At 42.1% G+C, this 10,553-nt stretch overlaps 1 long non-coding RNA gene across 1 annotated transcript; it reads right to left on the minus strand.

Annotated features, from left to right (window-relative positions):
* Positions 1–1,035: 1,035 nt before the first annotated feature.
* LOC128800993 (uncharacterized) lies at positions 1,036–4,943 on the minus strand. Its single transcript, XR_008435108.1, has 2 exons — positions 4,778–4,943; positions 1,036–1,129 (listed from the first exon to the last, which is right to left on the minus strand). It is a non-coding gene; the product is annotated as an uncharacterized LOC128800993 (long non-coding RNA).
* Between the last annotated feature and the right edge of the window lie 5,610 nt (positions 4,944–10,553).

Here is a 10,553-nt window from a genome sequence, read left to right on the forward strand (position 1 = left end):
GGTGGAGAGAGTGTTTGCAGGAGGGTTTAGTGGGCCATATAACTCCCCATGAAAAGAGAGCTTGTAACATCTGCAGATGCACAACACGGAGCTTATTAATAAAATTTCTGTAGCCAAAGGCTACAGACAAAATTAGAGACCCAAATAATGAGCATTTTGTGCATTTGTAAGGATGCTATAGAACCATTTTGGTATATTATGCTTATTTTGCCAAATTAGTTATCTCCATTATTGAGCAAAGGCATCAATTTGAAAATTTAAAAGAACTCTCCATACACAGGTCCTTATCTAAGTACATATTTATTTTGGAAAACTGCTTGAGAACAAAAAAAAAAAAAAAAAAAAAGGAATAATCCTATTATATTTTATTTATTTAATTATATTTTTAACCTGTTCCCAGTCTCCATTCCTCAGCCAATTCCTACCTGGAGATGAATTACTGAAAGCAACAAGAATTTCAACCGCAGTTCTGGATTTTTGGAGTGGTTCAGATGCCTCCCAAGGCACCCTCAATCAGTCACAGCTATAATTAAGCAGAATTGGTAAAGGGCAGGTTCTAGAACAGCTCAGGGCATAAGTGGGGGATGAAAGGGCTGTGAATATCTGCCTAAGAGACAGGAGGGAAATGGTGAACCCAAAATAAATCTGCTTGAGCCCTGCTGAATTCCATTGGCAGGGAAATGGGAGAAACGGAAAGATTATGTAGAAAAAAAAGGTAGAAAAAAGGAAGAAAATAAATAAAACCCCAAGCTTTGAGTAAGATTTGGACTAATTTTAGGGACAATTTAATTACTGCTGATATTTATGTTGGGATAGGGGATAACTTTATTTTTACATTAACATTGTTCATTTGTGCTTAAGTTATTGGCAAACCCCAGGACTGATGAGCACAAGTGTAAGACTGTCCAGGCAGCTGGGTGATGATAAATCAGGGAGAGGAAAAAAAAAAAAAAAAAAAAAAGCAGCTTTTTGGCAAAGCAATGGAAATAGGACCTGTCAGTAAATGAGGATCTGGAGAGCAGGAGAGAGGAAATCTATAAAATAACCCAAATCTGTGTTTTTCCATCTTTTCTCATTCTTGGATCCTCCTTCTCGGTCATTTCTGCCTTTTCCACACTGGACAGAAGTCCTGAATTTGGAGAAAGAAAACAGGATGATATGAAATTACAACAACACCACCCCGACAGATCCTTTTTGGAGCAGGACAGAAATACAGCAGCCAAAGTGCCACCACCCTTTGTTTCCATGTCCCACTGCCACAGCTCAAATTCTCCTGAGCTTCAAACAACCTCTGCTGGGCAGAAATCAATAAAATCAAACCTGAGCAGCCACCAGGGCTGATGAGCACCTGTGTTTCTGCTGTTCCCTGTCTGATTTAGCATTCAGCCTTGCTTCCCGAGGAAATCCAAAGGCAGGGTATTCCCCAAGGGAGGGGGTTGTTTGTTCTCCTGCTTGTGTGATGCTGAACATTGCCTACATTACACACACAGGCATTTGTCAGTGTTACTTTTATTGACACCAATTAGGCCTTTATTACATTTTCTGAGATTCATTATGTGCAGTAATTAATATACCAGGCTACCATTCACATCAGCATCTGTTTAACATTTGGGGAGGAAGTGAACTAAAAATACAAAGGGAAAGCACCAAACAAAAAACAAATCCCACACCTAGGGAAAAAAAAACCACAAAGCAGACACTGAGGTACCTCCAAGACAAATGAGAACATTTGACTTGGCACAAAGAAAAGCCATTTTAAAATATTCTATCACTATGTTTGGCTCCCATAAAATACGTGCAGGGTTTCTGCACTTTTAGCCATGTAGTCACTGAGCCCCAAATTAGCTAATGGCAGATATTTATCTGAACTTCTATTAACGTGTGCATATTTTGCTGCTTTTGAGGTAACTCTTGAGAAATCTCTTCTTCTGGCTCCTATGACTGCAGTTCCTCATCTTCCCTTTTGATTCTGGCCTTCTATCCCATGCATAAATTTCCAGGGATGATGAAGTGCCTTTTAATATTCCCCATGAATCCAGCATGAAAAGCTTGCTGAAATTAAGACTATTCAAGAAAGCACTGACACTTTAATTGTGAGCAGTTCTTTAAAGGTGCTTAATTACCATCGGAAACTTGCACAAAACCAGAACCACTTGTCCTGTGCCTTCAAAAGAGTGCATTATGCACAAGTTCTCTCCAGAAGTCAAACACAGAACCCCGATGTTTTCTTGATGGCAGAAGAAATTATTATGTAACAGTTTGTTTGCCTTTTTTTTCTTTGAATCTTAAGTCTTTGACTATCTTCTCTCACTGAGATTAAAATTCACATTTCACTGAAACATCCTGCCTAGGTTTAATGCCAATTTGGGCTGACTTTTTAGGAGCTGGCTCAGATTTCCCTGCAATAAAACCTCCTTCCCTTCCATGCCAAAAACACATTTATTTTCTCTAACTCTTGGATGCCCCAATCTCGCTTTGGGCTCATCGAGCTTCCACAAAGAGGTGGGAAGAACATTTCACTCATCAGTACCCAGGGACAGCAGTGAGAGGGTGCTGTAGATATTTGGGTGGCTGAGACCATGACCAAGCAGGTTCTGGCACATAAGGGGGTTTATAGGGAGGTTGGAGAGGGATTTTTCACAAGGAAAATTCACAAGAGGGATTTCTCAGCTACACCTATACATGAACCTGGTTAAATCCAGCATATCCTGAGACAGCCTAACTCCATATCCACAAAGTATGTGTCTCATCCTTTTAAAAAGCTTTACTGAATGACTTATAAAAAAAGTCCTGCAAGACTGGGAGCATGTTAAGATAATTTTCACAAAACAGTTGCCTAGGCTGAAAATATGTGACCAGACTCCAGTTTAAGGACATGCTAAATACCCTGGAAACCCCAGCTTTTTCATGGAAATAATTTTTGCAAGGAAAATCAATAGAAAGAAACTGGAATTTTGTATTGAATCATTAAAAAAAAAAAAAAAAAGCCAACCAAAACCAGCCTTATTTTCTCCTGTAAGTAATGCAGAGTGCTGTGGATTTAAAGAGTTCCTTCTCAGTCACTCGAGTTCCTGCACTCAGAGAATTTAATATTCAACCGAGCCATCCCTTAATCAAACACATCTCAGTTTTATTTTGTGCATTCATACCTACAGGACAATTCAGCCACAAGGAACAGCCTCCAAAATCTCCACTTAAGCTTCTAAGCCTGCTCCTTCTCATAGTGACATTCTCCAGGAGCTCTGCAGAATTGTCATGTCACCAAAAATACTGGGAAGAGGTGGATGCTGAACAAATCATTCCTGCAGCTTTCCAGGGATTACCACAAGCAGGAATGTGTCTCTGTTGTGCTGCCAAAACCTGAGCAGGGATCCCATTCAGGAGCCAAAACAAAGGACAGAAACTCTGAAATAATATATCAGTGGGGAACAAAGCCACACAGACCTCCTTATGCATCGGATGAAGATCTCTATTGCAGAAACTGCCCCCTTTTTATACCTTTAATTTCCACCGGACATAACTGTTTTAGTGCATTTTCTCTTTAACAGTTTGCTCCCGTTTTCCCCCTAGGTGGCTGGTTTAGCCCAAGTTATACCCTCCTACCCAGTTGCCTGTCGTACCAGAACACCTGCCTCTTGTGGTAGAACGTTCTTTACCCTTGCTCTACCAAACTGTCAATCTTCACTTGAGCCAACCTCCTGCTCCAAAATCCCCCCCGGAAATCCCCAAAGTCCCATTAGTCCATGTGACCCAATTCCCACCCCACCCCACGCCACCCTCACTGGACGATGCTTTTGTGAACTCTAGCTTTTACTCCTCCCCAAGATATCCCCTATTGGTTAACAATTTGTACCCTCCCTTTGAACCTCACACATTTTTAAGGTGCTGCACCCCTATTTTTTTTTTTTTTTTTTGTCTTTTGCCTCCAGAATCCCTAGAGTAATAACTCCTCTGTTCTCCTATGCAGAAGACCTCTCCCTTGTCCTTGCTCCTGCCCTCTCTGAAATACAAAGTTGTGATTCGTGTCAGGTAAAGGCAACCTGTGCAGTTGTGGTTATGAAATGTGTGGAACACCACCATGGGACAGCTATAAAGATGAGTTCTAATAAACAACCGAGGAAAGCATGGAAGAAGGCTTTTGAGCCCATCTTTTGTTTGCGAATAACAATTATAAGTCTTAAGCTGTTTTGTAACAAGAACTTTTGAATTATAACTTTAGAATATTGCTTAGTATTAAGGATATTAAACTACAGTTTTAGAATGTGTAAGTCTTAAGCTGTTTTGGAATAAGGACTTTTGAATTAAAACCTTAGAATGTTGCTTAGTACTAAGGATTTTAAACTGTAGCTTTAGAATGTACAAAGGATTTAAACAGAAAGGGAACCTTGACCCTATCTCAAGCTCCTGCAGAAGGAAGATGGACATCAAGATTGCTGATTAGTGACTTCGAAAGGGGAAGCTGGACATCACTACCATAGATTAATGATCCCAGAAAATAGAAGTTGGCCACCATCTGGACACACATCCTGGGATATACACAATAGGGTATAGAAACTGGAAAGGAACCAAACATCACCATCACAGATTTACAGTCCTGGAGTATAGAATTGTGATGTTAAAGGTAGAAATGGAAACTGCCAAAAGCTCACGCAGAAACTGGGAAAATCTTATGAATATGCATGAATATGATCAATAAATACCAGCAAGCCCAACAACAGGTGTGCGGAGGGGAAAACCCCCACCACTATACCCAGCGCTGTCTTTGCTCATACGTTACCATATTAATTAATAAATTGAATTGCCGCTTGATATATTGGCTGAGTCAAGCGTCTCACTCCTGAACACCTCGACGCTTAACGACCGGTGCCGCGGAGCACGAGCCCTGCAGCGGCACGCCACGCTGCGCGGCTCCTGGGAGCAGCCGGCTCCCGGACCGGCGCCGGGGCAGAGCCAGCCCCGCGTCACGCCACCAGACCGCAACAGGAGAAGGGCACCCATTGGCCGGCTCAGCGGCCGCACTGCTGTCCACGCATCCTGTCATCCAATCAGCTTCCCGTTCATGCGCTGTCCTCGTGTCCCTGCAGCCAATCACAGTCTCACGCCTAGCTGTCACTCAGCTGGCTCTCTCCTCACGCATAGCTGCCTCTCAGCTGCGGGCCGCCTCCCGGCCGTGCGGTTGCGCCGTGCCTTCCCACGGGGCCTTCTGAACATCGCTAACAAATAGAACCCCGTCGTCCACAAGATAACGTTCCGGAAGAGCTTGCCCTAAATGGGATTTGCTTTGCAGGTGTAGTGCAAGGTGAGGATTTGTTCATACTCCTTTCACTTTTGTCCTATTGGATAAGAAAAGGGGGAAGGGAAGGACACAAAGGAAGGCAGAGGCAGAGGAAGGAGGCTGAGTATGGAGGAAAATCAAGCACAGGCAATATTTTTGGCATGGCAGCAGCACCCCCAGAGCTCTGATGGGACAAGGCATACCCCGGCATAAGGATTATAAACAGAATATTAATCAGCTTATTTCATCCCACTAATTAGCAGATTTCATTCCTGGGCTACACTGGAAATACCAGGAATTTTGAGTAAATATCCTTGTTCCAGGACAGTAACCCAGCCCACAGCTGAAGGACACACGCCCTGCTCCAAAGAGGCTCCCAGTGCAACCTCCCAGGCACCTCCAGCTACTGTGTACTCCTTCCTGAGACTGAAATTAATACGAAATTTAAATCAAATTACAAACTCCCCAGTATATGGTAACGAACTAAGAACAAGCATAATCTCTCTGGGTGAAAGTTATGAGTGCCCTCCCTATCCAAGGGATGTTGTTTCAGTTCACAGTGAATAAAGGTGGGATGAGGCAGCAGAAAACACAACCTCATCACTGGAAATAAGTTTCTCTAAGAAATGCTTTTCCTTTATACCAACAAATCTCTCCCATCCAACCCTGCTCTCAAAACTCCCCTAATGTCAATGGGATGATGAAAGAATCAAGAACTGAAGGGAAAAAGCCAAGTTACACACTCAAGGTTTTTTTAAACAAAATCGTTAACCAAAATAAACAACATCCAGGCCCAAACTTGTAGGTGCATTACACTCACAGTTCATATGACATTTTTCACAGCTTATTTTCAAGTCTCCAGGCCTTTTGTGTCAATTCTGGAGCAGAGCTGAGCGGGATGGAAACTTTGATTCATTCGAACTTTGATTCGTTCTTAATTTTCCATATTTTCCCATTTCTCCTGTCAGTCAGCACCAAAACCAGGTAAGAGCAGCACATCAGTTGCAGTAATACAGAATGAGAACTTCCCAGCTTTATAGCCTGTTTAGCCATAAAGAGATGTTTCTTGACCCTAAAAGTAAGATTAAACCTCAGAAGGCTTCCAAATAGAATTTCAAGGTACCCTACTAATTTCCCAAACAGTTTTCTGGCCAGTTTTTCTCTTCCAAAAGAAATCCAAGGCGTCCTGCTGTTCTGAAGGGATGGCTCATCACATAACAAAGTCTGTTTCCCATCACCTGGGTCCTGATTAGTGCAAACCACATTAATCCGAGGGGCTGCAGCACAGACAGGCATTTCCCCAGGACAGAATTAGTGATCAAAAGCTGGAAATAGAAACCAGGACTATCTGAGACAGCCAGAAAAGAAACCTGAGCACAGTCAACACTGTAATCACCTGAAATGGAGAGGGAGTGAGGCTGAAAGGCTTTTCCACTTTGTGGCTCAGAATGAAAAGCACAGAGAGAGAGACTTTTACAGCCTGTTAGGAATGAGAAGAGGAGAAATGAAGAGTAATTTTGGTAGGCAGGGGAAGAATGACAAGACTCCCTGTGATTTTAAGGTGCAGTCTCTGCACCTTAGGAGCCATGAGAGTCTTCTCAATGTATTCTTATTTATTTGCTGCTTATCAATGTCTAATAATCACATGTTTACACTTTCTCCATCCCCAAATACGTCTTATCTGTGAACAGAGGTGCAGAAATCCTCCTAAACCTGGATGCTTTGGGACTCTTATGGATGGATGCCACCAGAGCAGGCAGACTGCTGGCACTGAGCTAAAAAGCAACCAGAAATCTAAAATATGAAATCAAAGGTCTCTGTACACAGCTTTCTTTGGAAAAAAAGGGAGGAAATACTGAGATACCACCAGACAGCCCCATCTCTGCTCACACAATTTCTGTGAGGGGAACAAAAAGCCCCTGTTGTGCCAGGTTTTTCAGGTGATCCCAGGGGATTCTCCACAGTTGAGGTTCAAAAAGGACCTGAGTCATAAAAAGCTCGACAGTGACTCCACATGTCTGAACTTTGTGTAATTTGTCAAACTCCATCAGGGCTCCAGACTTGAATTTATTTACTGTGGCCTTCCAGTGCATGGCTATCCAGCATTAAATAAAAATTAATATTAATGCTCTATTAGCATAAAAATAGATGAATACTCTAGTGCAATTCTAATAATTAACCATCTAATTCTGTCATTAGTGGGGGCCACAAATAGCATGAGTAGGTCAGAAGACAAAGTGTCTGTTCTACTTGCAGGAGCTGACACGGGACAAGTGAAAGTAGAGCTTTTGAGTCCCCTGGTTCCAAATAATGCCTTAAATCACTCTTCCAGCAGTTCCAGGGGAGGGAAGGGCACAGTGCTGGAAATATGGAAATTCCCTTCCCTAATTTTTGGACTTAATAAACACCTGCAGCTCCTGTTGATTTAGGTACTTCTCAAAGACAAAACACTCCTATATCATATTCCCCTCCTCACCCCACTCCCCCCCTTCCCTCCTTTCTTTCCAGCTCCTATAAATAACTAAACTTTCTCCCATCTAAAAAGGATTTTAATTCCTTTCCCCCTCACAAAGCTCGGCAGCCTCTGGGATATTTCACCAGGCAATCCTGCAGTGATGCATTGCTTCCATACGTCACCCAAACAACAGCACATAAATGTTGGATCCCAGCATGGATTATCCAGCTGACAGCACCACTGGAGGCATGCTGGCAGGAAAATTGCAAGGGTGCCACCAGAGCTGCACTTTGGCCACAACCAGGATTAATTTGGGGATGTAGGAACAAGCGCAGAGGGGAAATGGGACATCGTTGTAGTGCCCTGAACAATTACAGTGCTTGGCACGGTAATGGAATTACAATGCCTGAGTTTCCTTGGAAAATCCATCACCTGCTCCATGCCTGCATGCTGGGAGATAAAATAACTCAGTCACCACTGACAGCCATTTGGAGTTTATTGGCTTGCATTTCACAGGCTGATTTTTAAAATACATCTGGAATAAACTAATAGCCAGAGCTGCTCGTTAATAGCCACAGAAGGCTCCAAGATTACATGCATACACAGAGATAAAATGATAGCCTGATTCTTATCTTGCTCATTTAATAGCTGCTACATTTGTCTAATGCCTTAAGCTGTTTTCACAGAGTTACACGGCTTGTAAGGCTGCAATCAGTGCTGTCATTTATAGGGTTTATGCCACTACAATGGTGAAAAACCCCTGATTTCCTCCAACCTGTCTTCCACCTACACCCAACTGCTGCTACAGTGCCATATTTTCACCTTAGGACCTCAGAATTAGGAATAGGTGTATTGTACAAATCAATCCAGACAACCAGAAACATTAAAGGAGATTGGTGGGGTTTCCAGGGACATACACAGCACAGATTCCAAGGCTTTCCTGCTCAATTCCTTTGCTCCCCCTCAAAGAACAGAGATTGCCACAGGAAATCCCCTTGGTGTCACCAGGGCTCTAGACTCCCATTTTCTGGTTGTGTCAGCACCAATTCTGCTCCTGACCAGCCTGGTTTTAAGAGGGCTTTTCTTCATGGCAGCCTTTAATACCTCCCTGCCCCTGAAAATGGCAATTTTCCAGGCTCTGCTGCCAGCTTTGGAATACACAAAGAGCATAGGTCACCTGCATGTCCTGCCAGGAGCGTTCCGGGGATGGAACAGACCACACACAGTCAGGATGGTCTCAGCAACAGTTGTCTGTGAGCAACAGGAAAACAAAATGTCCAAGGCCATGACACTTAAAGCACAAAATGATGAATGGAAGCAAAAACGATTTTCTAACTTCTGATCACAGTTTTTGGGGAGGAAAAAATACAGAAGAAAATAAATTAAAATGGAAATGAAGAATTTTGAGTCTCCAGACCCTCTGAGGAGCACAGTGACACAGAACAGGGAGCAGAGTGTGGAATTCCAATGATCTGTACCACATCTCGGGGGTCTGTCATTAAAATCATAAACAATGGTGTTAAACTGATCCTCTCTTGCTTCCTACAGGGCATGCCTGACTTTTTATTTATGCACAGCAAAGAGTGGCATTGCTTCCTCTCAGAGAATAAAACCAGGGCAAAACCTCTCTGTGAGCTTGGTTTAGTTCTTCCACTGCCTTCAGTCATCTCCCTTTGAACTTCTAGATTTTCCTGGGAAGTTGCTCAGATAAAAAGCAATTATTGACTTTTAAGCGCCTGAGAGGAAAAGTAACCACTGTATGTTGGTTTCAGATTTTGAAAATGAAAACGGGATTTAATTCCATTATTCAGTGGTAGGTTTCACTTCTAGTTCCATCCCTCAAGTAATCCCCAGTCACTTTACAATCATAATATAAAGGCACAATGCTAAAGGTGTTTGGTCTATTCTAATTATTTTAATATCGATTTTTATACAAAACACTTTCGATTTTGTAACCTAGACTTTCTCTTCCCTCCCCACTCCTTTTTGTACTTCCATCATAAGCTATTATTCAATTTGCTCCCTTTTAAATGTCTTCTTTTTGGGGAATTATTTCTCCAAAGGAAAATGGTGAAACTACTCACAGATATAAATTTTGTTCAATTCAGATACTTAATAAAAAATTGACTGGCAATTTTATATTAGGTTTCAAAATTTTATTAAAGCGTTGTGTAAAAATCTTAATGAGAGTTGCTGAGTAATAAGCACTTGAGACCTAAGTCCATTTTTTTATATCCTCAGCTAAAATGGTGAAGGAAATACTTTATTTCTTCCAGATACAGCCCAAAACTATAGTCTCAGAAAAAAAGTACTGTGCAGCGCAGTACAATCCCTTGCATTGTAGATCTCTCATTTATTTTAGTTATTTGGACATTTTTTATTTCTAATTTCCCCCTGTTCAGGCACCTGTCTGTTAATTTGCCCACTAGGATCCTGAGATCTTTGCAGCTCTTGCCATTGACCCAAAAAATGACATTTTATCTTCACTAATTGAGTGCCAAAACAACCAATCGATGTGTTCATTAATTCCCAATTTACCACCATCCCACTCAGCTGCCACGTTCTCCAAAGGCAAAGAGAAGGAAAGCTGGCCCCTAATTTTAGCCAAAATTTCCTTGGTTTTTGGAAAACCAGATGCTGAAGAAACCTTGTCCTCCCACGTTGGTTTTGCACCTCAGGATTAAAGTCCTTTCATTTAATAAAGCCTAATTTAGGAGAAAGGCAGAAAGCACATCTTCTTGTTTTCATGGGAGCCTCCAAAATGCCTGGACTTCAGAATTTTGGGGAACAATCACTGACTACAATGCAGTTTGTCTATATCCT

This window comes from Vidua chalybeata, chromosome 28, assembly GCF_026979565.1.
Source record: "Vidua chalybeata isolate OUT-0048 chromosome 28, bVidCha1 merged haplotype, whole genome shotgun sequence".
NCBI lineage: Eukaryota > Metazoa > Chordata > Aves > Passeriformes > Viduidae > Vidua > Vidua chalybeata.